The 23,579-nt window shown below is 38.1% G+C and overlaps 1 long non-coding RNA gene across 1 annotated transcript in view; it reads right to left on the reverse strand.

Moving 5' to 3' along the window:
* Positions 1-11,183: 11,183 nt before the first annotated feature.
* LOC138931174 (uncharacterized) overlaps positions 11,184-23,579 on the reverse strand; it is a 375,684-nt gene continuing 363,288 nt past the window's right edge. Inside the window, exon 7 of the long non-coding RNA XR_011446440.1 lies at positions 11,184-11,296. This is a non-coding gene — a long non-coding RNA (uncharacterized lncRNA). The remainder of the gene's footprint in view (positions 11,297-23,579) is intronic.

Below are 23,579 nucleotides of genomic sequence, written 5' to 3' on the forward strand. Positions count from 1 at the left end.
AAATCAGGGAAAGGTAATTTCTAAAATTTAGGAACCATCACTCACACTACATTACACAGCTGCTGGAACTTGTCTATCTCTTCCCCTCCACACAGTAAAAACTGATATCCCGATTAACTTAGACTGTTATGCTGCAATTTAGTTGTAGGATAACTTGACAGTTGAAATAAAAGAAACCTATATCAAGATTATGAAGTCCAACCACACTGTGGCTAAAATGATACTTTTTTTGATCAGGTTGAAATTTAAATTCTCTCTTCCATTTTGCATCTAGGTGAACTGACACAAGTCTCCTCTTCTGTAAAAACTCCCCTAATAAAAATACCTAGCTCACTCTTGTGACCAGCAAATGATATTCATCTGAAGCATTTGATCTAAAGTAAGCAGTGTTTGGCATTGACTAAGTGCCCAATAAATGTTAGCACTCATGTTTCTGTTTTTAAAAAATGAACTTTTGCTAAGATGGCTGAGGAATAGCACGGGGAGACCACTTTCTCCCCCACAAATTCATCAAAAAAACATTTGAACGCTGAGTAAATTCCACAAAACAACTTCTGAATGCTGGCAGAGGACATCAGGCACTCAGAAAAGCAGCCCATTGTCTTCAAAAGGAGATGTTTTATCCACGGAGCTATATGAGGAGAAGTCTTGAGGCTACTGTAAAAATAAGACTGAAAACCAGAAGCAGGAGGCTTAAGTCCAAATCCTGAGAACACCAGAGAATTCCTAACTCCAGGGAACATTAATTGACAGGAGCTCATCAAACGCCTCCATACCTACACTCAAACCAAGCAGCACCCAAGGGCCAACAAGTTCCAGAGCAAGACATACCATGCAAATTCTCCAGCAACACGGGAACATAGCCCTGAGCTTCAATATACAGGCTGTCCAAAGTCACTCCAAACCCATTGACATCTCATAACTCATTACTGGACACTTCATTGCACTCCAGAGAGAAGAAATCCAGATCCACCCACCAGAACACAGACACAAGCTTCCCTAAACACGAAAACTTAACAAGCCACCGGTACAAACCTACCCACAGTGAGGAAACTCCACAATAAAGAGAACTCCACAAACTGCCAGAATACAGAAAGGCCACCTCAAACACAGCAATATAAACAAAATGAAGAGACAGAGGAATACCCAGCAGGTAAAGGAACAGGATTAATGCCCACCAAACCAAACAAAAGAAGAAGAGATAGGGAATCTACCTGATGAAGAATTCCAAATAATGATAGTGAAAATGATCAAAAATCTTGAAAACAAAATGGAATCACAGATAAATAGCCAGGAGACAAGGATTTACAAGATGCAAGAAAGGTTTAACAAGGACCTAGAAGAAATAAAAAAGAGTCAATATATAATGAATAATGCAATAAATGATATGAAAAACACTCTGGATGAAACAAATAGTAGAATAACAGAGGAAGGAGATAGGATTAGTGAGGTAGAAGACAGAATGGTAGAAATAAATGAATCAGAGAGGAAAAAAGAAAAACGAATTAAAGAAATGAGGACAATCTCAGATACCTCTGGGACAATGTTAAACGACCCAACATTCGAATCATAGGAGTCCCAGAAGAAGACAAAAAGAAAGACCATGAGAAAATACTTGAGGAGATAATAGTTGAAAACTTCCATAAAATGGGGAAGGAACTAATCACCGAAGTCCAAGAAAACCAGAGAGTCCCAAACAGGATAAACCCAAGGCAAAACACCCCAAGATACATATTAATCAAATTAACAAAAGATCAAACACAAAGAACAAATATTAAAAGCAGCAAGGGAAAACAACAAATAAAACACAAGGGGATTCCCATAAGGATAACAGCTATCTTTCAATAGAAACTCTTAAGGCCAGGAGGGAATGGCAGGACATACTTAAAGTGATGAAAGAAAATAACCTACAGCCCAGATTACTGTACCCAGCAAGGATCTCATTCAAATATGAAGGAGAAATCAAAAGTTTTACAGATAAGCAAAAGCTGAGAGAATTCAGCACCACCAAACCAGCTCTCCAACAAATGCTAAAGGATCTTCTTTAGACAGGAAACACAAAAAGGGTGTATAAACCCGAACCCAAAACAATAAAGTAAATGGAAATGGGATCATACTTATCAATAATTACCTTAAACGTAAATGGGTTGAATACCCCAACCAAAAGACAAAGACTGGCTAAATGGATACAAAAACAAGATACCTATATATGTTGTCTACAAGAGACCCACGTCAAAACAAGGGACACAAACAGACTGAAAGTGAAGGGGTGGAAAAAGATATTCCATGCAAATTGAGACCAAAAGAAAGCAGGAGTAGCAATTCTCATATCCAATAAAAAAGACTTTAAAACAAAGGCTGTGAAAAGAGACAAAGAAGGACACTACATAATGATCAAAGGATCAATCCAAGAAGAAGATATAACAATTATAAATATATACGCACCCAACATAGGAGCACCACAATGTGTAAGACAATCGCTAACAAGTCTGAAAGGGGAAATTAACATTAACACAATAATAGTGGGAGACTTTAATACCCCACTAAAACCTATGGATAGATCAACTAAACAGAAAATTAACAAGGAAACACAAAGTTTAAATGATACAATAGACCAGTTAGACCTAATTGATATCTATAGGACATTTCACCCCAAAACAATAAATTTCACCTTTTTCTCAAGTGCACATGGAACCTTCTCCAGGATAGATCACATCCTGGGCCATAAATCTAGCCTTGGTGAATTCAAAAAATTGAAATCATTCCAAGCATGTTTTCTGACCACAATGCAGTAAGATTAGATCTCAATTACAGGAGAAAAACTATTAAAAATTTCAACATATGGAGGCTGAAAAACATGCTGCTTAGTAACCAACGAATCACAGAAGAAATAAAAAAAAGAAATCAAAATATGCATAGAAATGAATGAAAATGAAAACACAACAAGGTTCATAGCAATATAGGCATATCTCGAGAAACAAGAAAAAGGTCAAATAAATAACCTATCCGGTCCCATCACTTCATGGGAAATAGATGAGGAAACAGTGGAAACAGTGTCAGACTTTATTTTGGGGGGCTCCAAAATCACTGCAGATGGTGATTGCAGCCATGAAACTAAAAGACCCTTACCCCTTGGAAGAATAGTTATGACCAAACTAGATAGCATATTCAAAAGCAGAGACATTACTTTGCCGACTAAGGCCTGTCTAGTCAAGGCTATGGTTTTTCCTGTGGTCATGTATTGGTGTGAGAGTTGGACTGAGAAAAAGGCTGAGGGCCGAAGAATTGATGCTTTTGAACTGTGGTGTTGGAGAAGACTCTTGAGAGTCTCTTGGACTGCAAGGAGATCCAACCAGTCCATTCTGAAGGAGATCAGCAATGGGATTTCCTTGGAAGGAATGATGCTAAAGCTGAAACTCTAGTACTTTGGCCACCTCATGCGAAGAGTTAACTCATTGGAAAAGACTCTGATGCTGGGAGGGATTGGGGACAGGAGGAGAAGGGGACAACAGAGGATAAGATGGCTGGATGGCATCACTGACTCGATGGACATGAGTCTGAGTGGGCTCTGGGAGTTGGTGATGGACAGGGAGTCCTGGAGTGCTGCGATTCATGGGGTCCCAAACAGTTGGACACGCTTGAGTGACTGAACTAAACTCTACACCTAAAGCAACTAGAAAAGGAAGAGATGAAGAACCCCAGGGTTTGTAGAAGGAAAGAAATCTTAAAAATTAGGGCAGAAATAAATGCAAAAGAAACAAAAAGACCATAGCAAAAATCAACAAAGCCAAAAGCTGGTTCTTTGAGAGGATAAATAAAATTGACAAACCATTATCCAGACTCATCAAGAAACAAAGGGAGAAAACTCAAATCAATAAAATTAGAAATGAAAATGGAGAGATCACAACAGACAACACAGAAATACAAAGGATCATAAGAGACTACTCTCAGCAATTATATGCCAATAAAATGGACAATGTGGAAGAAATGGACAAATTCTTAGAAAAGTACAACTTTCCAACACTGAACCAGGAAGAAATAGAAAATTTCAAAAGACAAATCACAAGCATGGAAATTGAAACTGTAATCAGGTATCTTCCAGCAATCAAAATCCCAGGACCAGAAGGCTTCACAGCTGAATTCTACCAAAAATTTAGAGAAGAGTTAACACCTATCCTACTCAAATTCTTCCAGAAAATTGCAGAGGAAGGTAAACTTCCAAACTCATTCTACGAGGCCACCATCACCCTAATACCAAAACAAGACACAGATGCCACAAAAAAGAAAACTACAGGCCATTATCACTGATGAATATAGATACAGAAGTCCTTAACCAAATTCTAGCAATCAGAATCCAACAACACATTAAAAAGATCATACATCATGACCAAGTGGGCTTTATCCCTGGGATGCAAGGATTCTTCGATATGCAAAATCAATCAATGTAATACACCACATTAACAAATTGAAAAATAAAAGCCATATGATTATCTCAATAGATGCAGAGAAAGCCTTTGACAAAACTCAACATCCATTTATGATTTAAAAAAAAAAAAAAACTCCAGAAAGCAAGAGTAGAAGGAACATACCTCAACATAATAAAAGCTATATATGACAAACCCACAGCAAACATCCTCAAGGGTGAAAAATTGAAAGCATTTCCCCTAAAATCAAGAACAAGACAAGGGTGTCCACTTTCACCACTACTATTCAACATAGTTTTGGAAGTTTTGGCCACCATAATCAGAGCAGAAGAAGAAATAAAAGGAATCCAGATTGGAAAAGAAGTAAAACTCTCACTGTTTGCAGATGACATGATCCTCTACATAGAAAACCCTAGATTCCACCAGGAAATTACTAGAGCTAATCAATGAATATAGTAAAGTTGCAGGATATAAAATCAACACGCAGAAATCCCTTGCATTCCTATACACTAATAATGAGAAGATAGAAAGAGAAATTAAGGAAATAATTCCATTCACCATTGCAACGGAATAAAATACTTAGGAATATATCTACCTAAAGAAACTAAAGACCTATATATAGAAAACTATAAAACACTGGTGAAAGAAATCAAAGAGGGCACTAATAGATGGAGAAATATACCATGTTCATGGATTGGAAGAATCAATATAGTGAAAACGAATATACTATCCAAAGCAATCTATAGATTCAATGTAATCCTTATGAAGCTACCAATGTTATTTTTCAGAGCTAGAACAAATAATTTCACAATTTGTATGGAAATACAAAAAACCTCAAGTCACCAAAGCAATCTTGAGAAAGAAGAATGGAACTGCAGGAATCAACCTGCCTGACTTCAGGCTCTACTACAAAGCCACAGTCGTCAAGACAGTATGGTACTGGCACAAAGACAGAAATATAGATCAATGGAACAAAATAGAAAGCCCAGAGATAAACCCACACACCTATGGATACCTTATCTTTGACAAAGAAGGCAAGAACATACAATGGATAAAAGGCAATCTCTTTAACAAGTGGTGCTGGGAAAACTGGTCAACTACTTGTAAAAGAATGAAACTAGAACACTTTCTAACAGCATACACAAACATAAACTCAAAATGGATTAAAGATCTAAACATAAGACCAGAAACTACACAACTCCTAGAGGAGAACATAGGCAAAACACTCTCCTACATAAATCACAGCAGGATCCTCTATGACCCACCTCCCAGCATATTGGAAATAAAAGCAAAAATAATCAAATGGGACCTAATTAAAATTAGAAGCTTCTGCACAACAAAGGAAACTATAAGCAAGGTGAAAAGACAGCCTTTAAAATGGGAGAAAATAATAGCAAATGAAGCAACTGACAAAGAATTAATCTCAAAAATACACAATCAACTCCTGCATCTCAATTCCAGAAAAATTAACAACCCAATCAAAAAATGGGCCAAAGAACTAAACTGACATTTCTCCAAAATAGATATATAGATGGCTAACAAACACATGAAAAGATGTTCAACATCACTCATTATCAGAGAAATGCAAATCAAAACCACAATGACGTACCATTTCATGCCAGTCAGAACGGCTGCGATCCAAAACTCTATAAGCAATAAATGCTGGGTGGGGTGTGGAGAAAAGGGAACCCTTTTACACTGTTGGTGGGAATGCAAACTAGTACAGCCACTATGGAGAACGGTGTGGAGATTCCTTTAAAAACTGGAAATAGAACTGCCATATGACTCAGGAATCCCACTGCTGGGCATACACACCGAGGAAACCAGAATTGAAAGAGACACATGTACCCCAATGTTCATCGCAGCACTGTTTATAATAGCCAGGACATGGAAGCAACCTAGATGTCCATCAGCAGATGAATGGATAAGAAAGCTGTGGTACTTATACACAATGGAGTATTACTCAGCCATTAAAATGAATACATTTGAATCAATTCTAATGAGGTGGATGAAACTGGAGCCTATTATACAGAGTGAAGTAAGCCAGAAAGAAAAACACCAATATAGTATACTAACACACATATATATGGAATTTAGAAAGGTGGTAACGATAACCCTGTATGCGAGACAGCAAAAGAGACACAGATGTATAGAACAGTCTTTTGGACTCAGTCTTTTGGAGAGGGCGAGGGTGGGATGATTTGAGAGAATGGCATTGAAACATGTATAATATCATATATGAAATGAATCGCCAGTCCAGGTTCAATGCATTTTACAGGATGCTTGGGGATGGTGCACTTGGATGACCCAGAAAGATGGTACGGGGAGGGAGGTGGGAGGTGGGTTCAGGATGGGGAACCCGTGTACACCTGTGGTGGATTCATGTTGATGTATGGCAAAACCAATACAATAATGTAAAGTAATTAGCCTCCAATTAAAATAAATAAATTTATATTTTAAAAAACAAACTTTTTGTAAATATCTTTCTTTAACACATAAATTCTGCCAAATCATCAGACAATATTCACTGGATCTTTAAGAGAATAGCAGCAACAATCTTCACTTTTTTCTCCCATATTTTCTAAGCTATATGCCCATATTTCATAATACAGGCAACCAAGTTACCTGTGTTACTTTGTGGAAACTGGAAAAAATATATACTTTGCTGATTTGAAACCCACACCAAGACCAAGAAGAAAGCAGAATGTGTATGACTTTTACAGATGAGGAAAAGAAGGAACTCAGAAAAAATAAATGATGTAGCTAAGGTCACACAGCTAGTAAATGACTGAATCACAAGTCAAATCCACGTCTGTTTGACCATGCTGCCATGTTCTTTTAATCTTTAACTGACAATGATTGATAAAGTTCAGAATAATGGCAGCAGTCCTAAAGAGACCATTTATCAGAGGAAACTTCAAAGGTCAATTCAGTTTGATTCACTAGCACAGGTACAATGGGAAACAATGTAGATTTAGATACTTTAAAAAAGACTGTCAGTAAAAACAAAAGAATCAAAGGTGTTTCCACTAGTTTTTAGACAATAACTAGGAAATACTAGCAATCTGAATGCCTCCATTCCTCAGCACTTTGTTGACTTGAGGCTGTGCCCCACGTTGCTTGATAGAAGGTGAAGGAAGCTCTAAGGAAAGAAGAGGAAAGTATAGAACTCTATTCAGAGCAACAATCACTCTCTCAAGTACCTTAATCAGGAGGCACTTTAAACTTTTCTCTTGAAAAGCTGAGAAAAAAATGCTGAGTTGTGTGATTGGCATAAACAACTCTTGATTTTGGAGGGCCCTAAGAAGGCATTTGAGATCCTTTCATAGAGAATGAAGAAAGAGGTAAGCAGTAATTTCTTTGGCATCCTTCAAGAAAAATCAATAATGAATGAGTGAAGAGTCAAGGAAAAAATAACAGATCACTCTGGGGGTATCAGAGAATGCAAATATCACAATAAAGAGAACTTCATCAACTGTAGAGTGGAAGACGGATCCCTGTCTCTTTGGCAGTGATTAGGGAAACATGATGCATTTTCAAAATAATGAAAGGGCCAAACTTACAGTGATATCATACAATAGCCAACTCCAGAATAGATTTATCATCTAACACAATAAAGCTTCAATAAGAGAGATTTTAAAGGAATGGTAGGTTCCAGCTAATTAAATTCCTGTGTAACTGAAGCTTAATGTGAGCTTTTCTTCAATCAATCTTGTCTAGTGAGGATACTTGTGTCTCTCTTTACTAAATGAGACTGGTACAGGATCTTTGGATTGGCATACTCTACACCACTGGCCAAAGTCCAAGCACCTGGAAAACAGAATTTTCAACTCCAGGTTTTTTTTTCATGTACAAAAGTGATTTTATCAGCATCATTATGTCCTATTCTTCTAGTTATCTTATTTTCTATATCTATATATTTTTTATTGGTACATCCAATCTTGCCCACTCAACCCTGTAAATCTTTCTTGTTTTTTCAGATATCTGCCCCCATTCATTCTATTACTACCTCCTCATTTCTCACCTGGTTTAATACAATACCCAACTGTTCTTTATTCTTGACTTAAATTCAGCCTCCACATTGCACCAGAAGTATCTCTAAACTGCAAATACAGCCATGACTCCTTGTATCTGAAAAGTCTTCAGTAACTTCCCCATGTCTTCAAGAGACATTCTAAATGTGTTAACCTGATGATTAAGATCATTCTTAATGATCTGCTTCTGCCTACTGGTCCAACTTCCACTTATGTCACAGCCTATGGCTTCCTGTGTGCTGCAGTCATACTGAACTGCAAGTTTTTAATATATGCTTTCTTCTCTCATGTTTTTCCTTTGCCCAAGAGTGCCCTGTGCCCTTTTTCCACCACTTCACTTGGCCTACCTCTGTTGTGCTTTGTCACTGAGTCATGTCTGACTCTTTGTGATCCCATAAACTGTAGCCCACCAGGCTCCTCTGTCGATGAGGATTCTACAAGCAAGAATACTGGAGTGCCATGCCCTCCTCCAGAGGATCTTCCCAACCCAGGGATCAAACCCAGGTCTCCCACACTGCAGGCAGATTCTTTACCATCTGAGCCACAAGGGAAGCCCAAGAATACAAGAGTGGGTAGCCTATCCCTTCTCCAGGGGAACTTCTCAACCCAGGAATCAAACATAGGTCTCCCACACTGCAGGTGGATTCTTTACCAGCTGAGCTACCAGGGAAGCTACTTCTCTTAATTCTTCAAAATGAACTTCATACTCCACTACCTCAGGACTCCTCCCCCAAGAGCCCCTTAGTTGTCTGTCCTATGTATTCCATACTATTCTGTGCTGAGGTCCATGCTTAGAACATTTCATTGCAATCATTCCTTTCTCTATTTCTAATTTGAATGTGAAGACTGTGTCCTTTGTCAGTATAACCAGTGCCTACTGCTATGTTGAGAGTCCCTTGGACTGCAAGATCAAACCAGCCTATCCTAAAGGAGATCAGTCCTGAATATTCATTCAAAGGACTGATGCTGAAGCTGAAACTCCAATACTTTGGCCACCTGATGCAAAGAGCTAACTCATTGGAAAAGACCCTGATGCTGAAAAAGATTGAGGGCAGGAGGAGAAGGGGATAACAGAGGATGAGATGGTTGGATGGCATCACTTACTCGATGGACATGAGTTTGAGCAAGGTTCAGGAGTTGGTGATGGACAGGGAAGCCTGGCATGCTGCAGTCCACGGGGTCACAAAGAGTTGAACACGACTGAGAAACTGAACTGAACTGACTGACTGCTAAGTTAATGACTGAATAAATAACTCATTCACTGGTTGCTTGACATGGAATTCTTTCCAGTTATCTATCATTTTCTCCTAAACCTGAAGCATCACTTATCCCAATTAATTAAGGAGTGTACTTAATTGGACTTTAGTTATTTAAAGTTTTAATGTGATTTTCCATGCAAATATCTTCATCTAGTGATGGAGCCATTCTCTAAGCTAGAATTCACCCTTTGACAAGTGACTTAGCAGTAGCAGTGTAGCACTAAAACAAGAAATTTGCAAAAATTTTTTAATTTTACTTTTTAACTGGAGGATAATTATTTTGTACTATTGTGATAGCTTCTGCCATACATATACATGAATTAGTCATAGGTATATATATCTCCCCTCCTTCTCAGACCTCCCTCCCACCTCCCTCCACATCCTACCCCTCTAGGTTGTCACAGAGCACTGGCTTTGGGTTCCCTCTGTCATACAGCAAATTCCTGCTGGCTATCTACTTTACATATGGTAATATATATGTTTCGATGCTACTCTCTCAAATCATCCCACCTTCTCTCTCCCTCATGTGTCCAAAGTCTTGTTGTCTTATGTCTGAATCTCCATTGAAAGTGAAAGTGAAGTCGTGTCTGACTCTTTGCAACCCCATGGACTGTAGCCTACCAGGCTCTTACGTCCATGGGATTTTCCAGTCAAGAGTACTGGAGTGGGTTGCCTTTTCCTTCTCTAGGAGATCTTCCCAGCCCAGGGATTGAACCTGGGTCTCCCACATTGTAGGCAGATGCTTTACTATCTGAGCCACCAGGGAAGTCACCTTCCCTCCATTACTGCCCTGTAAATACATTCATCAGTACCATCTTTCTAGATTCCATATATATTTGTTATATTAATATAAGATATTAATATAAGATATTTGATAATATAAGATTATCAATAGTCCCCCAAATGTCTCAGTCCATTCCAGAGGAGCCTGTTTTCCTTGCACTGCCTTGACTTTCACGCCGACGTGAAATATTAATATTAGATAATTAATATAAGATATTAATATATCTTTAATATAAGATATTTGTCTTCCTCTTTCTGAGTTACTTTACTGTGTATAATAGGCTTTACATTTGTCCACCTCTACGTCTGTCCACCTCATTAGAACCGACTTAAATGCATTCCTTTTTATAGCTGACTAATATTCCATTATGTATATGTACTACAACTATTTTATCCATTCATTTGTTGATGGATATCTAGGTTGCTTCCATGTCCTACCTATTGTAAATTGTGTTGCAATTGGGGTACATGTGTCTTTTTCAATTATGGTTTCCTCAGGGTATATGTCCAGTAGTAGAATTGCTGGGTCATATGGTAGTTTTAGTCCTAGTTTTGAAAGGAATCTCCATACTGTCCTACACAGTGGCTGTATCAATTTGCATTCCCACCATCAGTGCAAGAGGGTTCCCTTTTCAATTACAAGTGCCACCACACTGAAAAAATGTAAATAGAAAAAGTCTTACCTCTTACATTGTCTTATTTCCTTCAGCTCAAAATTTGTCCATTTGGAGTTTTGGTTCATGAAAGCAGAAGTCATGCCTGATTTTAAGTTTCACTGAGACCAAGGATAATGTACCTAACAATGGATATAAAACAATAAAATCCTAAATTGCTGTAATGAGGGGGAGATATTTAATAGTGTTAAATAGAAAATGCTATGGCATCCAAGTTTCAGCCATTACAACTTAGATGCAGTCTGGAAGCTAGTTTCTCCAACACAGTAAGTGAAGAATCTAGAACTTTCCATCTTCACAGTATGGACCGAGACATCTTCCCAGAAAACACAAAATATTCATAGTAGAGAAATAGAAAATCAAAGGGCCAAAGAAACATATAAGAAATCATCCCCAATGTAATATACAATACATGGGAGACATTTCAGAGAGATTCCATGGTTCTTTAGGAATAAAACTGATAAGTACTCTGAAATGAAAAATATTTTGGAGCAAGTGCTTCATCAGAGGCTAAAATAAAGAGCCTAGATATAGTACGCCCCCAGGGCAGAGCAGCACAGGGCAAAAACAGCTCCAGGCACTCTGACAAGCATCAGAAGGACTTGGACAACTCCAAAATTAAAGAAATATGGATCTGATAAGAAGACAGAAATGTCTGTACCTTCAAGTTGCTAAAGCCTTAAAAATTCCTTGTACATGGAAATTAGATATTCATATCTGAGCACAACTTATCATTTACAAAATACTATATCACAGATACCTAACCATTTTGAAAATTTTCATCACATTGTATTTGTTAGTTCAGCTAGACTTTTAGTTTTATCTTCAAGTTATGTGTTAAACCTGTGACATTTTGTTGAGAGTTAGCTGGGATGGTCACACCCACCTGACAATTGCAGTCAAGGTTCTGGTACCCAGAGTGAGAGACAAGTTAACTGACATCTCTTCCACAAAAGACTTTAACAATGGTTTCCTAGTCTGGGTATGCTACACTTTTCACATGTGTTACCAACACTCAAGACACAGTGTAAATACATAACAAGACTATTTTTATCTGAGAGGAAAACCAACCTTTTCTAATATTTGTACTAGATAAGATATCTTTATTCACTTGCACTGCAATTATTTTCGGAGAGATTTTGAGAAGTCTCTGGGGTAAAGAAGAAGAGACAAGAGGGTAAATATCATGGGACCCTAGCTGATAAAAGAAATAGGTTTTCATCTCTGTGACAATAATATGGACTTCTCAGAGAACACATTTGGTTTTAATTCCAAATCATTTGAGTGGCTCCAAGCCTTTATACAATACCATAATAATAATCTTATAGAATCATGTTTTGCTTTCATATTCTATTAGCACCATTCAAGGGAAGGAAATAAGATTCATCTAAAGGTGTTATACAATCTGTACACAATTGTGCGTTCCTTTCAATATGTTGTGACAGATGATGTACAACACATCTCTGCTCTATCCAACCTCATTTGCAGGAAAACGATTGTGAAATTAAGCATGACAGGGAGAAAGGAAGAGAGAAAAGGCAGATAATTACTACAGATTCTTAGATGCCTGTGTGTATAGAAAAACCAAGAAATCAAGAGAAGTAAAAAGTAGACTTTCTCACTGATCATGAAATACGACCTCGTTTGAACTAAAAAGTATCTAGAAATAAGACAGGGGAATCACAGGGCCCTCCACTTTGCTTCACAATTTTTAACCTTCAATGTGTTGACAACTCCTTAATATTTAGTTTACAGTCTACTCTTTCCCAACCAGTGTATATACACAATGAAAGGCAAACCAAGGACCTCCGACATGTGTGGTTTTTTTTTTTAATTTTTACTTTATTTTACTTTACAATACTGTATTGGTTTTGCCATACATTGACATGAATCCACCATGGGTTTGGGAACAACATGTGTTTTGAGTTTTTTCCATTTCTTCAGAGATAATATGGCATATCATGGAGAAGGAAATGTGTTTGGTACATGTACATGTACACATTCGCCTATTTATCTCATTCATCTTCGCTTAGGTGAATTCATCTTCTAAACACCAAATACTTTTTTCAAACCTCTTTTCAGATTGCAATAATATGGGCATGGTTGCCCTCTCCCTTCTTCTGTAAATGTTAACATCCCAACAGAGTATCATATAATCTTGAATCTCCTCCCATTTCACTGACAGCTGATCCTCTACACTCATATAGTTCTTTCTCTCTTCCATCATCTCTGTTATTGTCAATCTAATTTACCCAGTTATTCGAAACTGACACTTTGAAGACAGCTTTGAAGACAGCTTTGAGTCCTCCCTCTAACCCATGTATTATACATAGTCATTGAATCTAAACAATAAGACCAAAAATATAGTTCTTTCTCCAATTTGTCCTTTCTGCCCCATTTCCACTGCCATCATTATGCATCTAGTCTTTGTAGCATTATCAGATTATGTTAATAACCTTCTATTTGCTTTACTTATTTCATAGAAGGGATTCTTTAATCCAACCACCACTTCCCCATATGTTTTTTTTTTTTTTCAAATTAGAAATCTGAAAAACAAAGAGGATAATGGCACAAGGTGTCAAAGCTAATCACAATCAGTGACAGGGGTAGAAGTCAGATTTCCCAACTCTCAGTCAAGCTTTTATTATTATTATTATTACATTGTGCTTCTCTGGCACTGCTCCAACCTCAGAACATCCCACATGACGCTGCCTACCTAACCTGGCTTAGATTTCCATTTTCACTAAATCACTCCACCTTGAAAAATATTTTCTCATTAAACCAATCTATTTTGCTTATCTATGAAACCACATCTCAAACACACCTTCTCTAAAAAATATTTTTTATGAATTTGTAATTTCAATGCTTTAGTTCTAACAGGGAATCACACACTTACTGGCAAAATAAATGATGGTGATATGTTTGGGCCAAGGTCAGTGTGGGCAGTGAGTAGAAGGCATTAGGAATAAAGGAAGGTGGCAATTGGTAACCAGGGATAGGAATGAAGGAACAAGTGAGAGGATTCTGAATCTAAATGGCCTAATTATGCCTACTGACTGACGCATGTAAAGAATAATACTGGCAGCACTAACATGTATGGGCCACTTCACATTATACTTTTTCTTTTCTTTCAATTAATTTCTTATTGATGGATAATTGCTTTACAGAATTTTCTTGTTTTCTGTCAAACCTCAACATGAATGAGCCATAGGTATATATATATATATATATATATATATATATATCCCCTCCCTTTTGAACCTCCCTCCCATCTCCCTCCCCATCCCATTCCTCTAGGTACAGAGCCACTGTTTGAATTTCCTGAGCCATACATAAAATTCCTGTTGGCTATCGATTTACATATGATAATATGTTTCCATGTAACTCTTTCCATGTATCTCACCCTCTCCTTCCTTCTCTCCATGTCCATAAGTCTAGTCTCTATGTCTGTTTCTCCACTGATGCCCTGTAAATAAATTCTTCAGGACCATTTTTCTAGATTCTGTATATACATGTTAGAATATGATATTTATCTTTCACTTTCTGACTCACTTCACTCTGTATAATAGGCTCTAGGTTCATCCACCTCATCAGAACTGACTCAAATGTATTTCTTTTTATGGCTGAGTAATATTCCATTGTGTATATGTACCACAACTTCTTTATCCATTCATCTGTCTATGGACATCTAGGTTGCTTCCATGTTCTACCTATCGTAAATAGTGCTGCAGTGAACAATGGGATACATATCTCTTTTTCAATTTCAGTTTCCTCAGGGTATATGCCTAGGAGTGGGATTATTGAGTCATATGGTGGCTTTATCCCTAGTATTTTAATGAATCTCCATACCAGCTTCCATAGTGGCTGTATCAATTCACATTCCCACCAACAGTGAAAGAGCATTCCCTTTTCTGCACACCCTCTCCAGCATTTACTGTTTGTCAACATTTTGATGATGGACATTCTGCCTGGTGTGAGGTGATGTCTCATTGTGGTTTTGATTTGCATTTCTCTAATAATGAGCAACGTTGAGCATCTTTTCTATCAAATATCTCATTCTGTTATCACAACAATTGTGTGAGACAGTGTTTTAGAACAGTAAAATTAGAAACATGAAAGTGAGGTGGTGAGAAGGAATCTCAACTCAGCACACAACTGGTAATGTGTAGCCTGAGCATGAGTAAAGCTCATCTTGAATTGCCCTGAGCAATACTATAAACACTTGTAATTACTTGTTCTGTGACTGTCTTCTTGATAGACATTAAATCCCATGAGGACAGGAACAGTATCTGTCTTGATCACCATGATATCCCCAGTGTTTAGCAAAGTGTCTGCCCCAAAGCAAATTGTTTAAAAATATTTGCTGAATAAATGAAAGAATAAATATGGGTTGATGGTTACTTCATATAAAATAAATTATGAAGTACAATTCCAGTTTGAACACCCCACCTAAGATTTGAGGTGACTTGATGCTAGCTATAGGAATATACTGGAAGATCCATTAGAGTTATTCATTGTCCTGACTTACTAAAATATGAAGGAAAATGTAATTAAAAGTAATAACTCAAGTTTGTACCTATGGCTGATTCTTGTGATATTTGACAGAAAACAACAAAATTCTGTAAAGCAATTATCCTTCAGTTAAAAAATAAATAAAGTGACAAAAAAAAAAAACTCACATTATCTTCTGACTCAAAATGGTACGGGGAGGGAGGTGGGAGGGGGGTTCAGGATGGGGAACATGTGTACACCCATGGTAGATTCATGATGATGTATGGCAAAACCAATACAATATTGTAAAGTAATTAGCCTCCAATTAAAATAAATAAATTTAAATTTAAAAAATAAACAAATATAATTTGGGTTGTAAAACAATACTGGCATGAGATTCAGTTATTGACTGTCCCTCAAATAGGTGATGTTGCTCAAATGATTGTTCTTATAATTAATGTTTGCTGTAAACAACTTCCATTTTCTTGGATTATGAATATACTTTACTCAAACAGTACCTATCTCCACTGTGACTTAGGTTAACACTTTCATGTTATATAATACCACTATTGGTTACTTTCTGATGATTGTAAAAATTTATAATGTAACTAAAAATTAAAGCAAATATATAGTCCTAAGAAATGTAAGCTATCTGACAATAATGAAATTAATTTTTATTAAGCAAAGGATTGGAGGAGTCAATTTTAAATTTATGAAGAAAATGCTTCATCAATTGTAAATGCAAGTGATTTAGGAAATAAATGAAGATGGGGCTTAAATTATTTCCCCCTTTACCCACAGCTGTTCTTTTGCATTTCTTGTGTTTCAAATCAGCCTGAGACTTTGTGTCACCAAAATACTGAACAGACTGGACCAAGAACTAGAATACTAATCTGGCTCCACATTCTTACGGTACTTGAAAACGTGGATTTTACAGAAAATGGAATCAGAGCTTCAGTGGAACCCATTGCCATGAAGGTTCAAAGTATAAATCAGTTACAAAGGGCTTAGATAAATTCATGAATGAAAGATCCATAGAAGGGAAAGGTAAACCAAAGAGGAAAGATTACAATGTGAGACCTTAAAATTGGAAGAGATCTCAGGAAACCATCTGCTCTAGCTGCCTGCCTTCAGACAGGTAAAAAAATAAATCTCCACTTTGATGGCAACTGAAACTCAGTGAATCTCTTGTCCAAAACACAAAACCAGTCAAAATAAAAAGGACTTAGAAATCAGGATTCTTGAATTACAGGGCAGCAGATATCCCACCGGGCCTCCCTGGTAGCTCAGTGGTAAAGTATCTGCCTGCCAATGCAGGGGATTCAGGTTCAATCCCTGGGTTCGGAAGATCCCCTGGAAAAGGAAATTGTTACCCACTCCAGTATTCTTGCCTGGGAAGTGCCATGGACAGAGGAGTCTGGCGGGATCCATGGGATCACAAAGAATTGGACACAAATGAGGGACTAAACAACAATATATTCTGCTGCCCTTCCATATTGCTTCTCCCTCCATGTGATCCAAAACTGGGTTCTGATGCTGAACTGAGTCATCCAATGGTTTCATCCCTGGAAATTTATTTTGCTTTGAAACCAATACCAATGTTATCTGTATGCATGTACTATGGCAGCCTTAAAACCAGAGGAGTTCTGTTTTTCATAATTACCTTACTTTAACTGCATTTGATCTATACCCTAAATCTTATGTCTTCTGACATATATAATTCCATCAAAAATTAAAACTGAATTCTTGGTATAATTGAAAGGCTTCCAAGATCCATACAATACTTAAAGATGTGCATTCCAGGCTCCAAATTCAATCTGGACAATTGTTTGCAGGTTGTTATGATGATCTATTGTGAGCATTACAGTTTCAATTAGTAAGGAGAAAAAAATGCATTAGCAGTACCTGCACACAGAGTATTTCACTTTGTATGCACTCTACGTCAATGTAAATTGACATATACAAAGAAGATACGACTTTGAATCCTAACGGCAGTGTCATAGAAGTAGTCAAGAGTCATGGAATTTGAGAATAACTTTTCCAATGTAACCTAGTTTATGATTTGGGGCAAGTCATTTCATCTTTTTTAAAGTATGTTCACTCATGTAAAAATGTAAGTTCAGTTCACTTCAGTCACTCAGTCGTGTCTGATTCCTTGCGACCCCATGAACCACAGCATGCAGGGCCTCCCTGTCCATCACCAACGCCTGGAGTCCACCCAAACCCATGTCCATTGAGTTGGTGATGCCATCCAACCATCTGATCCTCTGTCATCCCCTTCTCCTGCCTTCAGTCTTTCCCAACATCAGGGTCTTTTCCAATGAGTCAGTTCTTCTCATAAGGTGGCCAAAGTATTGGAGTTTCAGCTTCAGCATCAGTTCTTCCAATGAACACCAAGGACTGATCTCCTTTAGGGTGGACTGGTTGGATCTCCTTGCAGTCCAAGGGACTCTCAAGAATCTTCTCCAACACCACAGTTCAAAAGCATCAATTCTTCAGCACTCTGCCTTCTTCACAGTCCAACTCTCACATCCATACATGACCACTAGAAAAACCGTAGCCTTGACAAGATGGACCTTTGTTGGCAATGTAACCTCTCTGCTTTTGAATATGCTATCTAGGTTGGTCATAACCTTCCTTCCAAGGAGTAAGCGTCTTTTAATTTCATGGCTGCAGTCACCATCTGCAGTGATTTTGGAGCCCCCCAAAATAAAGTCTGACACTGTTTCCACTGTTTCCCCATCTATTTGCCATGAAGTGATGGGACCGGATGCCATGATCTTCGTTTTCTGAATGTTGAGCTGTAAGCCAACTTCTTCACTCTCCTCTTTCACTTTCATCAAGAGGCTCTTTAGTTCCTCTACACTTTCTGCCATAAGGGTGGTATCATCTGCATATCTGAGGTTATTGATATTTCTCTGGGCAATCTTGATTCCAGCTTGTGCTTCTTCCAGTCCAGCGTTTCTCATGATGTATTCTGCATAGAATTTAAATAAGCAGGGTGACAATATGCAGCCTTGATGTACTCCTTTTCCTATTTGGAACCAGTCTGTTGTTCCATGTCCAGTTCTAACTGTTGCTTCCTGACCTGCATATAGGTTTCTCAAGAGGCAGGTCAGGTGGTCTGGTATTCCTATCTCTTTCAGAATTTTCTACAGTTTATTGTGATCAACACAATCAAAGACGTTGGCATAGTCAATAAAGCAGAAATAGATGTTTTTCTGGAACTCTCTTGCTCTTTCGATGATCCAGCAGATGTTGGCAATTTGATCTCTGGTTATTCTGCCTTTTCTCAAACCAGCTTGAACATCTGGAAGTTCACGGTTCACGTACTGCTGAAGCCTGGCTTGGAGGATTTTGAGCATTACTTTACTAACGTGTGAGATGAGTGCAATTGTGCGGTAGTTTGAGCATTCTTTGGCATTGCCTTTCTTTGGGATTGGAATGAAAACTGACCTTTTCCAGTCCTGTGGCTACTGCTGAGTTTTCCAAATTTGCTGACATATTGAGTGCAGCAGTTTCACAACATCATCTTTTAGGGTATGAAATACCTCAACTGGAATTCCATCACCTCCATTAGCTTTGTTCGTAGTGATGCTTCCTAAGGCCCACTTGACTTCACATTCCAGGATGTCTGGCTCTAGGTAAGTGATCACACCATTGTGATTATTTGGGTAGGGGACTGTATTATTATTTTGCTCTTTCCCAGCATGTAAATATGCTTCATAAACTTGGAAGCAGTATACAGATATGAGTAAATACTATTATTAGGGTAATAAGCACCCAAACTCAAATGTTTTCTCCTTCGCCTCCCCCTCTCTATATATAAATATCTATTTACAGGCACACACACACACATACACACAGACTCCATTTACCAATTGAGAGTTTCTGCAAAAGAAGTCTATGTAGGGTTGGTCCTTGAGATATAAGGATGAATAACTCAATCTTGCATTTTTCAAATTCATCCTTAGATACCTAGTATTCTCAAGCTGTTCCCTATTGCTAAGACTCACCTCTGTAGAAACCCACCTAGAGCTGTCTTTATCAAATTCTCTCCATCCCAAGTATAGGGGCTTCCCTGGTGACTCAGATGGTAAAGAATCTGCCTGCAATGCGAGAGACTTAGGTTCAATCCCAAGGTTGGGAAGATCCCCTGGAGGAGAGTATGGCAACCCACTCCAGTATTCTTGCCTGAAGAATCCCCATAGACAGAGGAGCCTCACGGGCTACAGTCTACAGGGTCACAAAGAATTGGACACAACTGAGCAACTAAGGATGGATCACAGGTATGGGACTGCTCTCTCCTCTCATTCATAAACCTTCCTATTTTACACCTCCTTCTCCATAGCCTTTCTCTCTGCTTTCCAAGGACAATAGGAAAGTATCTAAAAGGTATCTGCTATGAGTTACCAGTAGCTAAGAATAGGTCTCCATCCCATCTGTGGTCTTCCCTGGTAGCTCAGACAGTAAAGTATCTGCCTGCAAGGAGGGCGACCTGGGTTTGATCCCTGGGTTGGGAAGATCCTGTGGAGGAGGGCATGGCCACCCACTCCAATATTCTTGCCTGGAGAATCCCCATGGACAGAGGAGCCTGGCGGGCTACAGCCCATGGATTCGCAAAGAGTTGGACATGACTGAGCAACTAAGTACAGCACAGCACATCCCATCTGCAGCAGTTTCTTCATTGTTCCAGTCTACCTAGACAGGGGATATTATATATGAAGCAATGACTTAGATAAAAGGAGTTTCAGTCACTAACAGAGGGTGGCTAGAAGATATCTTGAAGTTAGAAACATTTCTTGGTATCCCATATTACAGGCCAAAAGTATGTCATAGGCAGTCTATTCCTGTAAATCTTCTGGCTCCCATGTAACACTACAGGCATCAAAGAATATCTATTATTGACATCAAGAATGTCAATGACTGTTAGCCACAGGAGGAAGTCATTTTAAAGTGAACAATTGAGGCATCCTGGATATCACTTTTTCTTTTTCTATACGAAGATATTTTCTATTTTACAGATAACACTAAAACTACACGTTTAAGTTACTATTTCTGTATAACCAACTATCCCAAAACTTATTGGCATGAAATAGTGTGAATTTTATTATACATCATAAATTCTTTACATCAAAAATTCTATCAGGACAAAGCTGAGTTATTTGTAGCTTCATGTGGATCAACTGGGATCACTTAGTGGTAGTCAGCTGGAACTATGTAGTCTTGAAGAACCAAGATGACTTCACTTACTTACCTTGCATTTTGTCAAAGTCTAGAGGCTAAGCTTAGCTGAGACTGACAACCAGAGCAACTGACATATGGCAGTTTCAGCAATGTGGTCTAGGGGTGGTGGAACTCCTTACATGGCAGCAACCTTCCCCCAGACTGAGTATCCTGCTTCAAAAAAAAAAAAAAAGAAAGAAAGAAAGAAAGCTACACTGCCTCTTAAGATCTAGCATCACAAGGCACATATTTATTTTTTTTTTAATTTTACTTTATTTTACTTTACAATACTGTATTGGTTTTACCATACATCAACATGAATCTACCACGGGTGTACATGTGTTCCCAATCCTGAACCCCCCCTCCCCTCTCCCTCCCCATACCATCTCTCTGGGTCATCTCAGTGCACCAGCCCCAAGCATCCTGTATCCTGCATCAAACCTGGACTGGTGATTCGTTTCTTATATGATATTATACATGTTTCAATGCCATTCTCCCAAATCATCCCACCCTCTCCCTCTCCCACAGAGTCCAAAATACTGTTCTATACATCTGTATCTCTTTTTCTGTCTTGCATACAGGGTTATCATTAAAGTTGTAAGCCAACCTGATTCAAGGGGAAGGGTACAGATTATTCCTCTCCATATGAGAAATGTCACAGAAGTTGGAACCATTTATTTAAAATAGCCACAATGCACTCTTTTGCTAAAAATTATATTTCTCACACATCCAAAATATACTCAGTCTCTCCCAGTGCTCTCCAAGTGTATATAATCTGAGCATCAAGCTCAGGTTTAAAGTCCAGGACTTTGTCCAGGATCTTAATCAAGTCCAGGTGAATATGAGGCTTCCTGGATTCAGTTCCTTAGACAGGTTTTCAATGTGAAAACCTATAAAATGAAACAAGTTATATTCCACCCAACATACAACAGCAGGTGGGTACAACATAATTAGAATAGATACTTCCATTTAAAGAGCGAGACAGTAAGCACATAGCAGCACATCTAAGTCCAGGACAATCCTGAAATCGAGAATTCCCATACGGTATCTTTATTAGGGTCCAGTTTTACTCTCTGGATCTTGACTCTATTCTCTGGTCTCTTGGGTCTTCCTGGCTGATTCATGTTAATGTATGCTAAAACCACTACAATATTGTAAAGTAATTAGCCTCCAATTAAAATAAATTAATTAACTTTTTAAAAGTCATCTATGTTGGCAACTAAGTAGTTTCCTCAGCCTATTTCCTTATAAATGTTTTGTATCCAAGGTTCTCTTTTAATTTTATATTTTCTCAGCCCCTTTAAGTTCAAGCTGGCATAATTATTTTTTTTGAAAATTGAAAAACTTAATATGCATTAATTTATGACCCATTCCATTAAAGACATACCCCCATATTATTTCAGTGAAAGTGAAAGTGTTAGTTACTCAGTCGTGTCCAACTCTTTGCAACCCCATGGACTATAGCCTACCAGGCTTCTCTGTCCATGGAATTCTCCAGGCAAGAATACTGTGGTGGGTAGCCTTTCCCTTATCCAGGGATCTTCCCGACCTGAGGATCCAACCTAGGTCTCCTGCATTGCAGGTAGATTCTTTACCTTCTGAGCTACCAGGGAAGCCCTATATTACTTCAAAGTAAGCCTTCATATGTTTTACTCTTTGTGAAACTGGATCCTTAGAAAGCCTCTTGTCTGTCTTAAAGAGTTTATGAGGCTACATCTCAAGTTTTTTCAAGATTTAACAAAGAGTTTTCTGATTACATCCTTAGCTTAATTTCCCCCCCCCCCCCCCCCCCGGAGCCCATATTCCTTAGATTTGATCTTCATCTTCAGGTCCTTTCTTAGTTTGAGGATCTTCTCATATTGATGGGGGATGAGATATAGTTTTACTGTTGAATCTACTAAGTCCTGGCTCTGTTATATATCCTCTAAATTTTTCTTGAGAACTGAAGAGCTCTTTCTTTAGTTCAGCTCTGTTTATACTGTATGATATGCAAGTAAAAGGAACCAGTTGATATCTTCAATATTCTGTATGGAAACCTCTTTATCCAGAAGCATCAGTTCAGGTACATTTTCTGTTTTATTAAACTTTCAAAAGCATACAAAATCTCTTCTTTCCTCTAGCTTCCAAGAACATTTTCCTTGCTTCTTTTAAGCCATCACTAACAGCTTCCTGGAGCTACAACACAGTTCGTACTAACAGTCTCCTCAATGTCCTCCTGGTTTCCATTTGCTGCCTGACTGCAAAGACACACAAGGGGTTTCCAGTGCCATGGTGTTACCATAGTACTAATAGTAAAATCTCTACAAGTTACTACTGCTGCCTAACACACTGTTTAAAACTAAGTTACTTAAAACAACGACCATTTTATTATGTCTCATTGATATTGCACCTATGTGGCACCTCTAGCATAGGAGTGTTCCAACAGTTGAATTTTCTACAAAGTTCTTAAGAGACTTGCCTCACAGTGTTCCAAGAAAAACTAGTGGAAATAGATGACTTTTAAAACTCAGCCTTAGAGCCCATGTAGGATAATATTCACCATATTGTTGTTTAAAGCAGTCTGAAGTCTACCCAGATTAAGAGAGAGAAGCTCAGTTTCCTGTGATATGAAGAAGGTCCAAGAATTTGTGGTCATGCTTTAAAACTGCCATATATATAATCCATTAGACTCCTTTTAGACTAGTAAAG

The sequence above is a fragment of the Ovis canadensis genome, chromosome X (genome assembly GCF_042477335.2).
Source record: "Ovis canadensis isolate MfBH-ARS-UI-01 breed Bighorn chromosome X, ARS-UI_OviCan_v2, whole genome shotgun sequence".
In the NCBI taxonomy this organism is placed as follows: Eukaryota; Metazoa; Chordata; class Mammalia; order Artiodactyla; family Bovidae; genus Ovis; species Ovis canadensis.